The sequence below is a fragment of the Molothrus ater genome, chromosome 2 (assembly GCF_012460135.2).
Source record: "Molothrus ater isolate BHLD 08-10-18 breed brown headed cowbird chromosome 2, BPBGC_Mater_1.1, whole genome shotgun sequence".
In the NCBI taxonomy this organism is placed as follows: domain Eukaryota; kingdom Metazoa; phylum Chordata; class Aves; order Passeriformes; family Icteridae; genus Molothrus; species Molothrus ater.
Genome location: NC_050479.2, coordinates 6,088,095 through 6,108,031, shown reverse-complemented (window position 1 = coordinate 6,108,031; position 19,937 = coordinate 6,088,095). Strand labels below are relative to the sequence as shown.

The following is a 19,937-nucleotide window of genomic DNA, read 5'->3' as shown; positions in this document are numbered from 1 at the left end:
AGGGATTATGGTGACAAAAGCACATCGAGGTAAATCTGGAAGTGCTTCAGCTACTAAAACTGCCTGCTCAGCAGCCTGAAAAATCAGCTGGGTGTCCTCTCTACTACATGGCTTTGTAAGCCACTGAACTAAAAAAGCCCCTCTTACCTCAAGAATGAAGGCATGAATGGGGCAGAAGTGGACTAATATTTAAAACAGGTAATACTGCTCAAGAAATATTACAGTCAGGTGGTGTTGCTGGCAAACCAAGCCTTTGCTCTAATCCAGTAAGCTCCTTACAGGAAATTACCAGGCTACAATCGACCGGATTCGCTCGCGTGGTCGGGCGTGTGCTCAGCACGGCCACTCAACACTTTTTGTGTCTGCAGGACCTGACAAAAGATTTTTAACAAAATCTAGATTTCAGCACAAAGGAACCTCCCATCACAGAACCCAACAGATGATCATGGCGTTTCCTCTCTCTCTCCCTGCTCCAAAATCAGGGCTTTTGGAAGGCTTGAGCAGGCACAGTCCTGGAGTTTGGTTAACAAAAAGGAGATATTGGAGCCTGGAGAGGGGAGAACTGAGGTGGCAGCAGCTACACTCTGTGCAAGAAACACAGTGCTGATGGGGTGGTAAAGCCCAGGGCCCTGATGCCTCAGGTTTATCTTTTATATTCTTCAGATTCTGTTCTGCTCTAGTGTGTAAGTCTGGGCTTCATATGAGGGGATGGTGAGCTCTGTGCACAGAGCAGGGAGACAAAACAATTCCTGCTCCAGCTGGGCACCAAGGACAAATGATCCAAATCCCAGGCCCAGAGCATAGACAACATGGACCAAAGAGGGAAAACAAGAAAGATGGGACTTCATAACCTAAAGCTGTAATTAGACAATTACCTCCAACATGCAAATGGAGCAGAACTTATAAAAGAGAGAGACCTCATGACTGGTCATCCATTTTGTGGCCATTTTGGGTTGTGCTGCCCAAGGTGGACCTATTGAGGCCTCTTAATAAACCCCACCTTTATTCTTTAACTCTGTCCAGTCTCTGTTCTAGGTCAGCCTGCACAAGGCATCAGCCCCATCCAGATGCTCTGCAGCATAATGTGGACAGCCCAGGTAAAGACAGACTTGAGGGCACATCTGTACCAGGACACAACAGCTGGACTGAAGAGTGATTCCCATTTATCAACACAGCCCTCTATGAACATGCAGCATAACTCACCTGGTCAGAGTTAAGCCTCTAAAGAAACAAAATCCAAACAAATTCTAGCTCAGATACCAAAAATGAAAGTTAAGTGGTAGTCACAGGCCCCTGACACTCCTGTTTTTTGACTAAACTTTAGCAACAGCACTGAAGAGAGCAAAGTCATGGTGTAAGACCTTCTTAAAACCTGGCTGCCCTGGAGGTAGAGTCACACTGGAAGAAGATTTTAATAAAGTTTAAATAGGTAGCATAAAACCACTTAAGATGAAACAAATAAGAACATTTTTACACTCAAAGAACAGACAATGTTTGGAATTATTTGGCCAAAAAGGAAAAAAAAAACCCAAAAAGGAGGCTGTGAATGTTTAAGTTACAGACAAATAGGAACTTTTATGTGATTTAGCAGAGCTGGGTAGAATAAGAACGTAAAAGCTGCCTCTGAGTTTAAAGCACACACAAATTAAATACAACATACTCCAGAAAGTGTGGTGAGTAAGAGTCCAGTGGAAAACCAGGATAGAAGCACCACAGCATTCATAAAATAAAGGAAAATTTCAGGTGCCCTCCATGCACCACGTCAATAGGTCCTCCTGTCCTCTTATATCCTGCACAAAGTCCAGGTCTGTTGAAAGACCTTTTGCAACCTCACCTGCAGCTCAACCCCATTTCTCAAGCAATTCCAAGGTAAAAGTCTTACTACTATCTACATCTTTGTCAATGAAGGAGATAGCTTGCAACTAAATTCCTTGCTTAGGAATAATCAGTTTCTGTGGGCTCCAAGGGAATTTTTACTGATTGTGTTCCCCAATCCCATTTTGAGACTGGACTCACTGCTCCTGTTCTCAATTGCAGAAATCAGGATCTATCAGAAAACATCAAAATAAACTCCAAAGCCCAAGAGACAAACACACAAAGAGTTCAAAGATGACAGGAGGGGTTCAGACATGCAGAGTCACTAAACTGGCACTTGCAGTGTTTTCATAGGTGAAGCTCAGTCACCACTTTCCAGGACTGCTGATCAATACTTTTCCAATGCACAACATTCATTAGAGAAAATGCACATAATGAATTATGACTGGGCACAGGACAGTATCGTGATTTTATAATGAAAACAGAACCCAAAGTAGCAATTATCCAGAGGCCTCATTTGGGAAAAAAAATAATTACGATATTGGAATAATTGCCTATATTTGGAAAAAGGCTTACTTGGTATTTCTATGATAAAAGCTATTCTAAAATTATAGTGCTGGTATTCAAACAGCAATTCTATAATACCAGCCCTTACATAACAAACAGAAAAGGAGTTATCTAACAGAACCCCTATTAGTACAAAATTATTTGAGTAATAGGCCACTTGCAATGTATAAAAGAGATCAATGTTATGTAATTACAAAATGCTGCCAATCTTAGTCTCTGATTATTAAGAAAAAACCTCAGTAATGTCTGTTCATCTCTAAGACTACATAAAATGCTCCTCTTCACTCCAAGTAGTTGAATTTTCAAGACAAATGGGAATTCATCCTTTGTATTCAGATAAAAATAAACTACAAAAGAAACTTCAGGAGTGTTAAATGCATTTACACACCAAGCTGTGAAACCTAGGGAGCCACCTGCTAGACAGACTGGGTGAATCTGGAAAATGCTTTGTGGCACAGGCCCATCACTTGTTAAAACAGGGATGCAAAATAAAGGATAAACAAAAGAGTCTCACCTGTGAGATGTCACAGGGAAAATGAAATACTTTGCTTTCTGGATGAAAAACTATGCAGGAAAAAAAAAAAATTAAGCCTCAAACACATGACAGAGAGAGAGCCAGCCAGGAGACATCTGTCTGCATGCAAATGTGCTGTGGCTGAGCAAGGAGAAGCCTCAGACTGCTGCTGCACAGAGTCTCAGCAAGCACAATATTCATGCCTGCAAGCCCCTGCCCAGGTTCAAAGCTCCCCTTTGAAGTACTGAGCACTAATTGGGAAGAAATGGAAACTCTGTCTTCCAAGAAGTGCTGAGCTGCTTTAAATTTCAGGTATTAAACACTGCCTGATGCAGAAGAGGAGCAGTGTGATTTGCTCTCTGATCCACAGTAATGCAGGATCCCTCATGCAAGTGAATGGGCAGGGGGGGCAGGAAAGCTCCTGGGGCTGTCTGGTGGCAAAGCCACCACCTCCTCAACCAGTGAGTCCAGAGAAAAAGGACCTCCTCCTGAATCAGTGAGTCCAGAGAAAAAAACACCTCCTGACCCAGTGTGTCCAGAGGAAAAGCCACCACCTCCTGAATCCATGCATCCAGAGACAAAGCCATCACCTCCTGAATCCATGCATCCAGAGACAAAGCCACCAGCTCCTGAATCCATGTGTCCAGAGACAAAGCCACCAGCTCCTGAATCCATGTGTCCAGAGACAAAGCCACCACCTCCTGAATCCATGTGTCCAGAGACAAAGCCACCAGCTCCTGAGAGCCAGCTTGGAGACAGAGCAGGGCTCAGCATATCCCCTTTGTTCATTTATGCCTCTGCTCCAGAGATTGTACCACAAGCTGTACTGCCAGGATGGAAAAGATTAAATAGGATTATTTATTATTTTTATGATTAATAAGTAAGTAAGAGGGACAGGGTAAAGCAAAGGCCTCAGGTGACACCTGAGCTGTGTCACAGCTGCAAGACCAAAGAGGGACAGAAGGAAAGTCTTCCCCTGCCAGTGCCCTGCTATACCAAACCTAAAAATCCCCAGAGGAGCATTTGCATGATCTCACCTACAAATATACCTCCAAACCAGGAACTGCTCACAGCTTACCAGCAAGGAAGAAAGGCAGCTCTAGAACTGAGAAGCAGAATATATGCTATGCAATTTTGACTTGACAGTCCCCAGTCTTCCTGATGGATCTGTGACAAGTGATAAAGATCAACCAGCCTCCTGTCACCAGGCTGACATTTGTCACATGGACAAAGACACCTTGTCTATACATTTTTATATACATAAAATATCCACACATTTTCTTTTTTTTCACCATGAAATTTTCCATGGTTTAAGCCTGGAAGGAGACAGAGGACATGTGACGAGTGAGAGAAGACAAAAGTCACCATTCTTCCAAATCCAGATGTTTCAGATCTTCATCCCAGGGGAGACAAGCAAAAATACCAACACCAAAAGTAGAGTTCTGCTGAGTGACTGTCACCAAGGCAGCTTCAGATAAAACCCACTGTTCTGCAGTCAAGAACAAATAATAGGTGAAAAATATGACCTGAAAATGCAGCAGGTACACGAGCAAACAGTTTCTCAGAGAGTTCAGTGAGCTGAACTGGCAGCCTGAATTACAGTGGGTGGGAGCTGGATGCTGCTCAGTGCATTCACACTGCTCATACAGAGCTGTGCACCTGCTACCACAGCCAAAGGGGGAAAAGCAAGAAAGGAAGGGCTGTACAGAGGGCAGGGACCCACATCATCCCCTTCCTCCTTCTCTGGGATCCAACTTCTCCTCTCTTGGATGTCACCCTGACTGCCAACAGCAGTGTGTTCATTCCTGAATAAGGCATTTGTTCTTCTTTTGGATTATTTCACTGACAAATATTGCACAAGGCTGTTATCAGCCTGAATCCATAATTACCCCTGTAGTCAGACCTGGTTTTGCATATACACAAAAGCAGGTATCTTCCTAAAAAGATAGACCAGACTTATCAAGCAGACTGATAGCAAAAACAAATATATGCTGAACAAAGTTTTATTGTTCTGTGTTTTCTGTCAAGATCACACCAGCCTGTTCTGGTCTCTGTACCAACACTGGCAGCAGCCACTCACCACACAACCTTTACCCTGACCTCTTCACCCAACAATAAAAAACCCTCAAACCCCCAAACAAGCCACAATAAAAGAAAAAAAAACCTTTCTTCTATGTGAATTTGAAGATCATGTTTGAACACAAAGCTGAACTCCATGTGCATAAATGTGCACTTTTGCTCGTGGCGAAATCTTTATAAATTACAACCAGAATTCTCTACAAATGCAGTAGCCCACAATTCAAAAAAATTAACTTGTAAGTGGGAAGGCTGCACATTGTGTAAATTCTGGCTTTTGTTGGCCATTCAGCTGGGAAAGTGAACAGCAGCCACTCTGTAAACATCCCATCTGTCTTTAAAATCCACGTCAGACAAAAACCTGAAAAGAAACATCTACAGCTCTCACTTTTTCTTAATATCTCCCATCTCCTGGGTGGCTTTGGCATTCTATTGCTAAATAGGCCTCTAGCAGCAAATATAGTTAATTTAGGCCATCTGGATTCTGCAGAGCAGGGGACCCTTCTGTGGTAACACACAGAGTCTTTGAAATATGCTGCCAACAAAGATCACAAATCCAGGACTGGTGAGCCCTGTCACGATTCAGTGTCCCTTGTTCAGCTTCTTCTGAACAAGGGACTTCTAATGCAATGTTTGAGAGAGACATGACCTAAATACCCTTTTACTGAGGGCTGCAGGAATCCCAGGAATGATTGGCCCACTAGAAATCCACACTTGCCTTCCACCAGCAACGTTCAGACAGCAACACAGCTTATGGCGAAACTTCGGGAGCTTTCACAGATGCTCTCTTTATCATGGTCTCATATTTAACTGGCTCTGACAGACCCAGACTAAAGGATATCCAAATATTCTGCCACTGTGAGTACTTTTTCAGTCCTACAGGTGCCACAAATACTGACACTAATGTGACCACAGGAGATCTCTCAGTGATCACAACCCCAGCCAGGTGGGCAGCTGCCTGAGTGGAAATTTTTGCATCTCCATACATTCCTCTGTATTCCTTCCACTTCTGTCAGAGACACAAAAAAACCACCAAAGCAGAGATTGTTTCCTGCTGGAACAGTTAAAAAGTCCGGAAGAAATGTGAAATTACTGGTATACAAGTGAGCATCCACTTCTCTTGGAGCTTGCAGCATTTCTGAACAGTTTGACTGCCAAGTCAAAAACTGCTCCCCATCACTTGAAAAATTAGAAGCTAATTAGTAAAGAGAGGAGTTCATTGTACCAAAGCTTCATATTCAAAAGACCCTATGTGCCAAACTGGAATTATGGATGTCACCACTGCTAGCTTGGCACTGCTCTTCAAAAGCTCCTCAGTCAGGCTGAGTAGCAGTTTGAGAAGCAGCATTTATGCTCTTATGATTCATTTTTATCTGCCAGAATAACCCTCAGCTCATCTGCAATTATATGCCCAAAAAAATCAGATATTCAAGGGTATTACAAACTGCCTGCAGTTCAATGCAATGTGTTAATATAGCACACATTTATAGACAATGAGTCTAGCAAACCAGACTAGCTTCATTTAAAATAAACAAACAAGCAGCCTGATCTATTTACCAGAACTAATCTAAAAGAATCAATATTTCCCCAATCAAGACATAGAAAAAAAACTTCATGCTATTTACTCAGCAATGTATAATTACTTCTTGAATCTGCAGATTTTGTTCACTTTTAAGCCCATTAAACACAAACTACTTTTTATTAGTTCTATTTAAATTCTTTTTGCCTTAACTGTAATAAACCAGATTTCTAAATAACTGGAATAATTGAAACTTCACTGCCTTAATCAGAAATATTTTACTGTCAGGAATTCATTACTTCCAGGCAACTGGGAGTTTTTTTCTATGCCTGGTTTGACTGAGTGCTCATAAGTCTCTCCTCCCAGGCACTACTACAGGCTCACTCTAAACTCAAGCTTAAGGTCAGCACATCCTCAAGGTTTGCTTGTATAACTGCTTTTACAGTTATTACTCATCCCACATCTCTACCAACAAGATATATCTTAAGCTAAACTGTTGGGTTTCAGGTTTTTTGTTTAGATTTGGGTTGGACTTTGAGGTGTTTTGTATTTTATAAAGCAGATCATTTCAGCAGACATTAGGGAACAGTTAACCCAGGACACACAGGACAGTAATAAGAGGCATGATTATATCTTCAGTTAACCCAGGACACACAGGACAGTAATAAGAGGCATGATTGTATCTTCAGCACAGGAAAAGGAACTGCACAAGGTGATGCTTAGACATTTTGTTCCCATCTTGCAATATGGATCCAAAGTATCCAGATGACTTTGAACTAAACAAGTTGAAAGCTCACAAAGCCATGGCAAAGAGCATCAAAAGTGACCTGCAAAATGCCCCAGCACAGCCAGGTCCTGCAGTGCCTCAAGGGCCCAGCAGCCCCATCACCAGCTCACACTGCCCTGAGCCTCTTCCCTCTGTCCTTTTCACACATCCCACAGGAGGGGGCTTGTTCAGCCTTTGGAGGGTGCCCCTTATCAGCCCTCTGCAATCACAATTTGGCTGTGCAATCTTTAACTCCTCAGTCTCAGGCTGACTGACTCTTGTGCATCACTTACCCCATTAAACTTTGTGGAAGAGGTTTTACAGCGACTTCTGTGAGCCAGAGAAGTTGGATAAGAGGATCCATGTTTACCCCTGAAAGAATTTTCTACCAAGGTCATTGACACAGAAACCAAGAAGGATAAATAAGAGAAACCTGCAACTGCCTATTCCAATAAGCACTTTGTTTGTCTCTCGTGACCAATGAGTAAAGTGTAAACTTAGGAGTTTTGTAAGAATGTATAAAAAGCATGCATGCTATAATAAAAAAAGGTTTGAAGCCTTCTGAAAATGGAGTGTGTTGCTTTGTATTGTCTCCATCTCAACTACAACAAAACTTGAGCACCACAACCAAGGAGAAAAGGGGGGCCCTTTCCAGAGGGAGACACAGGTGCAGAGATTGGGCAAATGAAGCCTTGAATCAGAAGTGGCCTTGCTGCAAAGGCACAGTAATATTGTCCTGAAGCACATCCTGTGACAGCATTTGTATTTAAAACTGTGCTTTCTGCTGCTTTGGAAAGTACTGCCAAAGGTCCTGAATGTGTGGCCTTCACAACTTCCACATGTGAAAACAATGGCTCCCACAGCATCTTTGACATTTTCAAAACAATTATGAAAGAGTAAATGCCATTATGGCTTCTAAGAAAGCACTTTCCGTTTGGATTACTTTTTTCTTCTCAAAATAAACATCCCCAGGAGATCAAGTTCAGTCCTGGAGCTCCACCAGCAGATATCCCCAGCTGGAAGTGGATCCTGTGCTGGCCCAGAGCAGTGACCACCCTGGCAGGGCTGAACAGTGCCGGGTTCCAGCCATAAAAATATCCAGAATTGTTCAGCAAGGCTGGTTTTCCTTAGGAAAGAGGCTCAAAGCTTAATGGGGTGCAGTTTTTGAAGAGTAAAAGTGAGTGTTACAGAAAAAAAACCCACTCTCATGCTCCCTTCCTCCAAATAAAAGGTGCAACAACTCAGTGCCTATTTATTAGAAACAGATAGGAGAGAACATTCCTTCTGCAAGTTGTGCAGACTGCCTAAAAACCGGAGCACACCAGACTAACAGCAGGGATCACACCTCTGGGAGCAGCTTTTCAGAGCATCACTCTGCCAGTGGAGAGGCCTGTCTTACAGGCTTGGAAACCTCACCACAGCCTCCACACTGGCAAATTAAATATGAAAACAGGGACTGTAACTGGTCTTCCAATACACTTTACATTTCACCTTGCTTGAACTGTAGAAACTCTTGAAACTGTGACTGTCATGACTGCTTTTGTGAGCTGCTCTCAGGTCGAGCCTGATGAATCCAAAGATTACTTTGTTTTTCCTCTTTGTGGTCTCAACTAAGCTTTTATAAAAATTGACTTTTCCAGAAATTTCTACAAATTATAAACTTGACAAGCCAGAGAGACAAATCCCCCCCAGTAAGACACACAATAAGGACAGCAGCAGCAGGTGACAGATCACAGAATCACAGGATGGTTTGGGCTGGAAGTGACCTTAAAGATCATCCAGTTCCAACCCCTCTGCCATGGGCAGGGACTCCTGCCTCTATCCCAGGTTGCTCAGAGCCCCATCCAACCTGGCCTTGAACACTTTCAGGGATGGGACATTCACAACTTCTCTGGGCAACCTGTACCAGGGCCTCACCACCCTCACAGGGAAGAATTTCTTCCCAATATCTGCTCTAACCCTGCTGCCTCTCTGTTTGAAGCCATTCCCTCTTGTCCTGTCACTCTAGGCTCCTTGTAAATAGTCTCTCTCCATCTTTCTTTCTCTTTCCAGCTCTCTTTAGGCACTGGAAGGCCACAATAAGGTCACCTTCTCTTTTCCAGACTGAGCAATCCCAGTTCTCTCAACCTTTCCTCACAGTGGAGGTGTTCCAGCCCTCTCATCATCTGGGTGACAATCAAGAAAGAGAAGGCTGAAGGGATTATTCAGGGGCTTATTCAATCCATGCAGCTTCCAGCATGGCCATTCACTCCACCCAGAACATTTGATTTCCAGATTATTCCTTGTTTCGGGTTCTAGTGACCCAAGACAAGACACCCAAACAGGACCACACAAGGGCACAGGTAACAGACCTGGCACCCTGCAGGGCTGGGTGTGAGAAACTCAGATTTTCTCTTCTCTGAACAGAAGCACAGCTTGAGAATTCTAGAGCTGTCACAATCCAAAATCTTGCTCCCTCCCCACGCCAGCATATTTTAGCTTCTCAGTAACTCATCAATGGCCTTTTCAAGCCTTACACACAAAGAAGAAAAGCAAAGATTGCAGCCATGTAAGTTGAAAAGTATCCTACAAAATCCAGCAACTAGATAAAAAAAGAGCTTTCTTGTGTTTCTGGGGCATTGCTCCTACACCAGTGTCGACAAGAACAGGCAAAAACATTTTACACAGCCAGTTTTGAAAGCAGCTGGTCACCATGACACTGGGACAAAGCTACTTTACTAAATCAACTGCTGGGTGTCCCTCCACACACCAAAGCTGCAGGCAGTCAGCCAGGTTCAGCTGCAATAGCTAATTTTTGGGGGTAAAATTTTTGACCCAAGGATATTTTGGGCTTGCAGGAAGTGTCTATTTGCCCACCTAATGAGCTGGGATCAATGCTTTCACTTCCTCTACAGCAGGAAAATGTACATCTTAAAGGGATGTAACTTTGCACAGGGTCAGTAAATGCCCTGAACACAGATTGTGGCTGTTCCAGAATGTGCTGCTTTATGAAACACAGCTTTGAGAAATATCTCACAGAAATTGCCATTTTTAGGGAGACTACTCGTCCTACAATAGACCTCTAAAGGTGATAGAACACCAAAGCAGTAATTCAAATCTTTGCAAAATCACCAAGATTAAATTATTTTCTTACCAAAAAAATCTACAAATAACCCCTAAAGGGGGCAGGGTATCAGAGATCACCATTAAAATGTCAACATCTGACAGTAACCACAGGTTTTAAGATTTTGTCCTGAAAAAAAACTGCTCTGCTGCTGTGTCAGCAGGGTCTCAGCAGCTTTCCACTTTCCCTGTCACTGTTTGTAGGACAGACTACAAAAAAAGACAAAAAGTAGGAAGCTTGCAGAGATACTTAACATTTTCACAGGCAGTTATTGGATAAAATTTCAAGATGTTCAGATTAAAGACAGCCTAGGATGAACCCAGCCAGCATTGATGAGATCTCTATGAACCACATCAAGGAGGTCCTTCAAGCACTGTAAGGACACAGTTCCCCTTCTTCTACATTTAAGGAAGGAGGAGACAGATAAGTATTTCTAGAGTCCCTGGGAGGTTTATTTGTGGTTAAATCTCTGCTGCAATGATCACCAGCAGATACAGCACACATGAGACAGCAGCAGCCACAAGCTCAAGTGCTGATTTCATTCCTGAACTAAAATTCTCCAGAGTGGGAGACATCTGACTCCTCTCCCAGCAGTTCATGCAGCTCTATGAGAAGAACAGAATTTGCACACCCATTTCCCCCCCCCCCCCCAATTTTGCTACAGACAAAACACAAATACAGAAACGTGGGGGAAGATTTCTTTCTTACCACCACCACTGGGGACCACTTCTGGCACCTGGCAACACTCAGAGCAACAGGAGAATCCCCATCTCCTCCCTCCAGGGAAGTACCACTGCTTATGTCTCAAGAGATTTGCTTTCTCATTTGCCTATAAGCAAAAAAGACATTCTCCAGTGAATGAAGGTAAAAAATATTTTGTTTAGAAGCAAAATGCAATGCAAACAAGCAGCTGACAACCCAGGTAATGAATAACCCAAACCCTTCTTAGTAAAATCATGAGTCTTTTTCCTTTCTCTGAAGGAAAAAAAACCCTACTTGATCCTTCTTCACATCTACATTACTACACTCAGCTCCACAGGTACCAGCTGCTATTGCTTTCAGAGGGAATAACTGGCACATATCTATGGAATTAAAAGCAAGTGTTCTAAATTTGCCACTAATAGTGAAATTGCAGCTTCTTTTCACACAGGAGCAAGGGCTTGCATACATAAGAACTAGCCTACTTTCCCTGGCTTTACTAATCAGCATAACAAAAGGTTATTTTATTTCTCTTACCTCCAAACCCTGTCTTGAGAGAAGTTACTGAAAATGAAGCAGAAGCAATTATCTGCTCTGAGAACACACAATTAATCCCTATATTTTATTAAGAGTGTTTTTTATGATCCTCAAGTAATTAAGCTAATCATTATTAATTTTAGATTACTGAACTGGAGATTTACTTCAGACACAAGCTCACTTTCCACATAATTTAGTCTCAGTAATTAGAGATGTACTTTACCCAGAGGTGGCTTGTTTAAAGCATGTTATCTAATTTCACAAGCCTCACACCATGAAAGTTTCACGTAGAAATCTACAACCCAAACTTCAAAAATGAGAAAAGCCCTGAAGACACTCAGATTTTCCAGACTGCAAACCCGTTTTTCCTTTAAAAAAAAGGGAAAAACATTCTCTAAATGTGTGCCCAGCAAATTAATGTATCACAAAAGCCAACACAAAGCATTTCTATAACCCACCACTCCTCTAGCAAGGTGTTAGAACAAAGAGTGCTCCTCTCACACGGATCACTTCATTTATAACTCACTTTAAGCAGGATGCAGAGTCTGCAAATATAAATGTTTGATTAGGGCACCCAGCAGGTACCTGCCACAGGATGTAACCAGTGATGAAACACTCAGACACTTAAAGAATTCTGTGCCAGTGTTAGCAGAGGAACAGAAATAGGGACCAGGCAGGTAGGTTCATACTGCACATACTGACCCTGGCCATGATGCCACTGGAAAACTGCTCAATTCCAACCCACTTCAGATAAAACTGTGTTCTAGAAATCAAACTGTGCCAGGAAACACCAGCTACCCTGGACACTCCTACCCACCCAGCTCAGCTTTTGTTCTGCAGACAGTTGATGCCATCCATCCAGGCTGGGACATTGTCCAAGGCCAGTTTTATGTCAAAATACATTTCCTGGCTTTTGGAAGGGCATCACCTCCCACCACTGCCTCTAAAGAGAAGGAAAACATGACCAGGCAAATATTTGAAAAACACACAGTGCTTTTTGCAACTTTCTGCTTTCTAAATCCTTCAACAAAACCAACAGATGCAACTGCTCATTCAATTAAGAGTCAACTACACTTAAATCTCTAAAAATGCAGAAGATGCAGATTTATTCCAAAATTTTAGTGCCAGTACTTTCACAAACCAGTTTGACTTGCCACATGTAAGAAAGACTACAGAACTCATCAACAGCACATGAGATCTCAGCAAAGACTGACAAAGAAGAATCAGAACGTGAAGCTACAAGGAGATCATAAGAAGACAGGTTGGTTATTGGGAGTGTGTTTAAAATAAATACAAGTAAGTCTCAGCTATCTGGATATGCAACAAACATACTTTTCCATGTGGTATCACATTAGAAGTGTAAACTTGGAGACAGAGGAATTGTGACAGCAGTAGATTCTGCCCAAAAGAGATGGTGCTTGACAGCACAGAAAGAAAAATCTTCTGTGAAAAGGCTTCTTGGAAGTAACTGATGAAAAGACAAACCCTGGCAATCAATCTTCTGGTTCATTTTTAACAGATTAATGGCTTGCATACAAAAAAAAAAAGAGTAATTTTGGCAGCTGGTGACAAAGCTGGGAAGCAATCTGAACATGAAGTGCATTGAGGTGTTAACACCACAGGCACCACAGCCATGAAGAACCACAGGAGCCACAGGACTGGGATGCAATTGCTCCTCATAAGATGGTAAAGGCAACCACTGGGAAGGGAAATCAACCACTTGAGGCAAAAAAGGCTGCTGGAGCCAGCACAAACAGCTGGGCAAGGGTAAGTTCAGGCTTAAACCTTTGAGAACAGCAAATCTCTGGGAGAATAAACCTACATGCTTAAGGAAGCCCTACATATCTTTTGGGGAGAATAAACCTACATGCTTAAGGAAGCCCTATTATGACATTACCATCTTTCTTTAGCTCTAACTGGCTTTGTAGCTGTTCCATCTAAATATTCATCAAAGGGTCTATGAAAGTATCACCAAAAGCAGGTGATTCAGCTGTCAGTGCTGGTGGGGAAGGTGATACTGTGAATTACAGGGCTGGGGGGAAGCTAGATTATAGGCTAAAGCATAAAAAATTACCATAGCATTCCTGCATAGCTATACAACAAATACTGTTACATTTAAAATAATAACATTAGCCATTTTGTTTTCATTAAAATCCACACATGCAACTAAGGCAATAAAAAGTGTTCATTAAAAAAGTTCAGCAAGTCAGGAGCAGTATCTCATCCTGCCTCCCATTATCCCACAACAAAGGGATCCCTAAAACCAACACAACACAAGTTGAGCTGCTCCTTGGAACAAGCACATTCTCTAGTCCTGGAGCAATTCTTGAGAACTTCCTCCATGGGCTATCAAAAGGATCTTTGCCTTTTTCACTGCCTGTGTACAGCAGCTCTCATGCAGACATTTTAGTTGAACTGATAAAACCGAGGTCAAAGTTCCCAGAATTAAAGAGTGCAACTGGTAAGAGAATAATTTCTGGTTCAAGACTGAAGCAGAGCAGTGTTATGCAAGAGAACAGGATCTGAAAGCAAGCTTTGATCTGGCACTGTTTATTGTACTGCTGCTGGCTAAGAGGTACCTGAGCCCCAAAGAATGAGAGAGAAGCTCTTCCCACTTGAGAAGAATCTTCACCTTTCTCACTTGGAAAAAAAAATGTATTGAGAGATACAAAAAACACCATGTACTGAGCACTGCAAGCTGTATCAAATTGCTTTTCTGATGTCTTCTAAAATGGAACAAACAGATTTAGGCAGTACATTGAGGATGAGAGTCACATTCAAGCATACACACACAAGTATTTTTCCATTTCAAAAGTACTGCAATTAAATATAAATGTGCATGCACTTAAACACACAGTTTCTTTCTTGCACAGTACCTTGTACTGAATTCAATATAACCTTCAAACCCATGTTTCCATTAGCTACTTTGTGATACCACAGCTTTGAAAATATTCTCAGTGCTCCAACAACCAAGGCATACAAGACTCTAAAGTGGCCATTCACAACTCTTATCTTCAGCATCATCTCACAAGGAGAACATTTCATTCCTTTCTATTTCCTCCACCCATTCTTCCCTTATTCTTAAATAATTTATTAAAACTACTGAAAGTATTTTCTGGTCAGCTTTCTTCCTCACTATAGGAAGCATCAGTATCTTTAAATCCCTGGTTCCCCTGGTTCCCCAGCTTGGTTCCCTCTCTAAAGGTCATCTTCTATATAATAACCTGATATTGATGGACTAATGTCAGGGGGAAAAGGGGGAGAAATGATAATGTATTTCTAATCACAAGCTGAATTTCTCCCTAGATAGAAAAGCTGATTTCATGGCATGCCCCTCTTTCAATGTCTTATGGAATCATCCATCACTGACAGAACGACTTCAAGAAATTCCTTCCTGCTACCATCCTACAACTATGAGCATTAGCCTCTAAAAACAAAACACTGCCCTAAAGATAACTGGAAATTATTGACTTCAATAACTGGAAATTATTGAAGGTGATTTCAGAAAAAAAAGTCTTCACTCACAGCAGGAAAACCAGAGAGAATGTCAGTAAGCTATGATGGGTGTACAACAAATAATCAGAAGTGGTTTCCCCCCTCATAATCCAAAACTGACACGTGAACCTTCTTGCCACAGCTTCTTCAGAGGTGGTGTAAGTAGGGAGAAAAGAGAACTGGAATCCTGAATGACACAGAAGTGACAGAGCAAATACCAGCCACTGTGTTGACTGTAAATCCTTTAGTAGGGAAATCCATTAAAAGCCAGACTACTGACCTAGATGGACCAATGACAGACAAATTCTCTCCTTTCCAAGATGGAAATTAGACTTCTTCAGCAAACAAAGCTATTCATTTCCCATTGTAACTTGCAACAAAAGCCTTCAGTTTTCAGCTTCTCTCAAAGACAAGACAAGCAAGACTGAAATGGGTAAATGTATCTGTGACCTCATAATTCCACAAAGTTCTGTGTTCACTCATCAGGAGAACCTGAGCTCCAGCAGCCATCAGTTCCACCTAACTCTGTCCCTAACCATGTGGAGCCACTGCTCTGATGGAAAAACATCCTGGAGCAGGTTCAGCTGCAGCAGCCTAAAACATTACTGCCCTCTCTTGTCCATCCCAGCCTTCTGCCAGGGATCACTGCTCCACAGCACCGACCTCAGCTGCTCCAATCCACAGCACAGAGTGCCACTACAACCCCCTGATGAAGGAGGGTTCTTATCATCATTCATTTTTTATAGGCAAACTGCTCTGTAATTTTCCAGCTGTGAACTGCAAGGGTGAGGCAGCCCATGGTCCTTTCTGCAGTGGTTGGCAACACCTGGAGGAGGTGATGCCTGAGGTCACTGCAGCAGGTTTGATGCAACTCTGGTCCAACTTGGAGAGGTTGAATTATTCTTGGTGAGGGAGGCTGTAATTCTGCTGTTGCTATAGCCCAGAATCAGGGTAAGTAAGAGCACTACAGTTCTGGAAACTTTCATCTCACGCTGAGCTTCAATTGGGACAGAATTTCAAATACAGGACAGGAAACCAAGGCCATGTGCAAATGAAGCTGGGAAACACACAGCTGCCCTAAGCAACCAGGGCAGAACATCTTTGAACCAAGTGAAGTGTGCCCTGTCCTGGGAAATCTAATCCCAGTTTCAGTCCAGACAGGTTTAGTCCCAGGAGTAAATTCTTGCAGCCTGGTTACCTCTGAGGTTTTCCCATGACTTATCCCTGATTAAAGGCCTACATGACAAACAGCATAAGAGAGTAAGTGTAAGAGGGGAATTTGAGCAGGCTTAGCCAAGGTTTCTGCATTTCCTTGTGTTTGGGAATGCTTGGGGGTTTACATGGGTTTATTAATAAAATTTAAATAGTGAATAAATCTTGAACGTTGATGCAAACTCAGCCATAAGTGTTGCCTAAATTGACTTCTGGGAAGAAGTAGGCTCTGAGAAAGTACCTGAATTATTTTCTTAAATGACCACTAATTGTACACTTTTTTTTCCTTATTGCAATATATAATGTAAGTCTGTCACTTACAGAGTAATCCTAAGATTTGCTTTTTTCTTTTAAACACTGGAATACTCTCTTGCCTAGAATAAGCCCATTATAGAAAATGTTTATGGCAACAGCAGAACACAGAGCTATGTAAAGCTATGCATAGAAACAAGGAGAGGTGCTGTAATCAGCATTGAAATACTACTCAGAGAGGCCTGAGTGTGGGACACAGACACAGGAGTGATCTGCAGAGTAAGGGACAAGCTTAACTTGCTCATTTCCCCTCCTCTTTCACTTTTCCTTAAATAACAAACAACAAACAAAATATCTGTTGCAAACATCCTTCCTCTGACTTCCATCCTTCCTCATCATTTCCTCTGGCTGAGCAGCACATCCCTTTCACTACAGTGGTCCCCTGCTTCATTTTGTGCCCTCCCTCAAACCCTGGGGCTGAGGGTCCCTGGACAGCCCCCAGGTGCTGCATCAGCTTTTCTCCTAATGCTGTGATGTTTTCTTTGGTGTGCAATAGATTTATAGGCTGATTTTAGAGCTGTAGGGTTTAAGTGGACTTCAGTCAGGAGGAAAAAAAATCCCAAATACAATTCTTCATAATTACCCAGTAACAAGAAGCAATTGATCATTAACTTCCATGCTCTGATCTTCCACAAGCAGACTTTCCAGTTACTCCAAATTAATCATTTCCTTAGGAACTCCCAGGCAAAGGTAACAGGAAGGAGCTGTCTCATGGGATTTGAGAACTGCAGGGAATCTTTGGCAGAAATACCTTTCCTTTACCAGCTTTGAATCTGCAAGGTTCCAAAATGAAAATCTGTAGGTGACGCGTCAGCGACATCAGGGTTAAAACTCTCAGCCACCTGTACATGCCAGCATGCCAGACTCACATCACCTTGAGCTCACCCACACCCTCTCCCAGGCTACTTTCAGCCCCCTTTAGCAAGAGGCTGTCACCAGGGTCACAAGTCAAGCAGGCTTGGCTAAAAATATCCCCCAGCACTGTCCCTGCTCTGCCTCACTGCCATCCACCCCACCCTGGACATCATCCAGGAGACACTCACTGGGCACAAACCTGTGTGAAGCTCAGGGATCCTCCTCCTCCTCCTCCTCCTCCTCCTCAGGAGTTACTTTACTCCCCCTGGTTGGAATGAACTAACTACCAATATTTGTTTATTCACTATTCCTAATTCAAGTTCGAGTGAAATTAAAAGGCTCTAGAATGGCAATCTAGTTAAGAACTTTAATGAAGTGCACTTTAGATATAAAATCTATTATAAAGCACTTAAACTAATGAAGTTCCTGTCCTTAGCATTCTACATTAAGAAGGTAAAAGTCTTTTAAAGAAACCTTTAAAATTCTGAACTGCTGCAGGTAAGATCTGGAGAGCCAACAGTAAAACAAGCTGCATTTGATTTCATATCTCATTCCAGGACAAAACATAGAAAAAACAGTTTAATACACCTCTATCCTGAGAAATATAATGTTATTCTTTGTTATGGGTGAAGTAATTTCATAGTGACTGAGATGATAATTTTCAATGCATCATCTCTTCAGGCTCTCAGAAATATTACACATCTGCATACTCATACTACAGATATTCATACTCATAGCAGGGAACAGTGTCTAACAATAAAATAACAATAAAAAATTCAAAATAACAATCTTCAATAGAACTAACAGTGGAGGTGGAGAAGGCCTAACTCATCTTCTGTACACAGGAGTTTTAAATCATCTTTTTTCCCCCTGTTTACACAAGGAAAGTTTTTTTAGTACCATCTTAATAGCATTTTTAATTAACCAGAAATATACATAAATAAAAATAGATTTCCAGAAGCCTGATGAGGCTTGCAATCTAAAATAACAACGTAATTAATTCCTAGGAGGAAGCATTCTCTTTACACTGCCCTTCCTTGGTCAAACACAACGAAAGAGTAAATTTGGTTTAAAACAGGGAGAGAGGGGAAGAAACCAAGAAGAGCACATGGCTGAGGAGACAAAAACCCTTGTGATCAAAGGGTGACACAGCATGGGTGTTTTATTAACCTTGCAGACCCTGCCAAGGGTCTGGCCACGCTCCTCCCCATGGCCACACTGCTCCACCTGCGAGAGGCAGAGAAACCCTCACCAGACCCCTCTGCCTGGCCAGCCAGGGCTGGCACGGGCCCCAGCCCAGCCCAGGCCAGCCTGACTGAAGCAGGTGCTGGCTATTTTTATGTCTAAAGTGCAGTTTACATCTGCCCTGTTCTCAAGTTCAAAGGGAGAAGCAGGCACAGCGGCCCCCCTGTGCTGGCAGAGGGATGTGCCCCCAGCTCAGCCATGGAGGAAGGGTTTGGATGAGCACATTGTGGCCCTGGGATGGGCTGCAGGAATGGGCTGCTCCAACCACCATAAAGCAGCATCTGTCTGATGCTGCACAAGCTGTGAGATGCCCAAAAGGCCTGAGGCCTCATCCCCCCTGCACCACAGCACCCACCCCTGACAGCACCAGGGTGTGGGGGTGAGCTTGGGCTGATCTCGGGGTTTGTGGATACTGAAATGTCTGCACACTTTGTAAATACAGGAGCCTGGCACTGAATTCATACATTTCAAAGGGCACTGAAGTAATAATCTAATCTTAAACTGATTTACAAGTGTGTTAACTGATTCACCAGCTCACTCTCACACTACAGATCAAAGTTCCCTATTTGGAACAGAATCAAGTGGCCAGGTATGTGCAAGGAATCATGTCCACAGCTCATCTGCAAATTGAGAATGACCTGAAAATCCACTTCAAGTCATCCTCCTGCTATGAAAATCTCAGCTTCTAGGACTAGAAACCTTGTGGAAGATTATTCATTCCCTCATCTCACAGTTAAAAGGATGCCAGAATTACTATATCCCAGACTGTAGCTGAAGCCATTCAGTGAAAGCAGCTTTCCTATCAAGGGACCATCTTTCCAGTGAGATCCATTACATATCTCAGGGTTTGACTGAAGTATTCTGACTGAAGTATTTAGTATCCTTTTTTTTTCCCCATAAACACAAGAGCTGAGCAGTCTTCTAATCTTTGAGATCATAAATGCCCAGCATCTACAGCTGCAGTAATTAAAGCAACTTCTCATTCCATTACCCACATCAAGTCTCTTCCTCAGCATCTGCTCTATTCCCACACTGCACTCTTCAATCAAACCAAGATAAGCTATTTTCTAAGATCAGCTGACTTGTCTGTCCCTCAAGACATCACCAGAGCCAAAAGGATTCTGAGCAGATATGATGCATCTTGCTAAATATCCAAAAGGTCTCTTGTAAAGGAAAAAAAAATAAAAAGTAGACGTCAATGCAAGTGGTTATTTTTAGCATC

At 42.5% G+C, this 19,937-nt stretch overlaps 1 protein-coding gene across 3 annotated transcripts in view; it reads right to left on the bottom strand.

Moving 5' to 3' along the window:
* AGPAT3 (1-acylglycerol-3-phosphate O-acyltransferase 3) overlaps positions 1-19,937 on the bottom strand; it is an 88,715-nt gene that overhangs the window by 38,372 nt on the left and 30,406 nt on the right. For 2 of the 3 annotated variants that reach the window (XM_036394485.2, XM_036394399.2), the window contains exon 2: positions 11,069-11,189. The exons of the other annotated variant lie outside the window; for it this stretch is intronic. The gene's annotated coding sequence lies outside the window, so the exon portion shown is untranslated. The remainder of the gene's footprint in view (positions 1-11,068; positions 11,190-19,937) is intronic. 3 annotated transcript variants of the gene reach the window in all.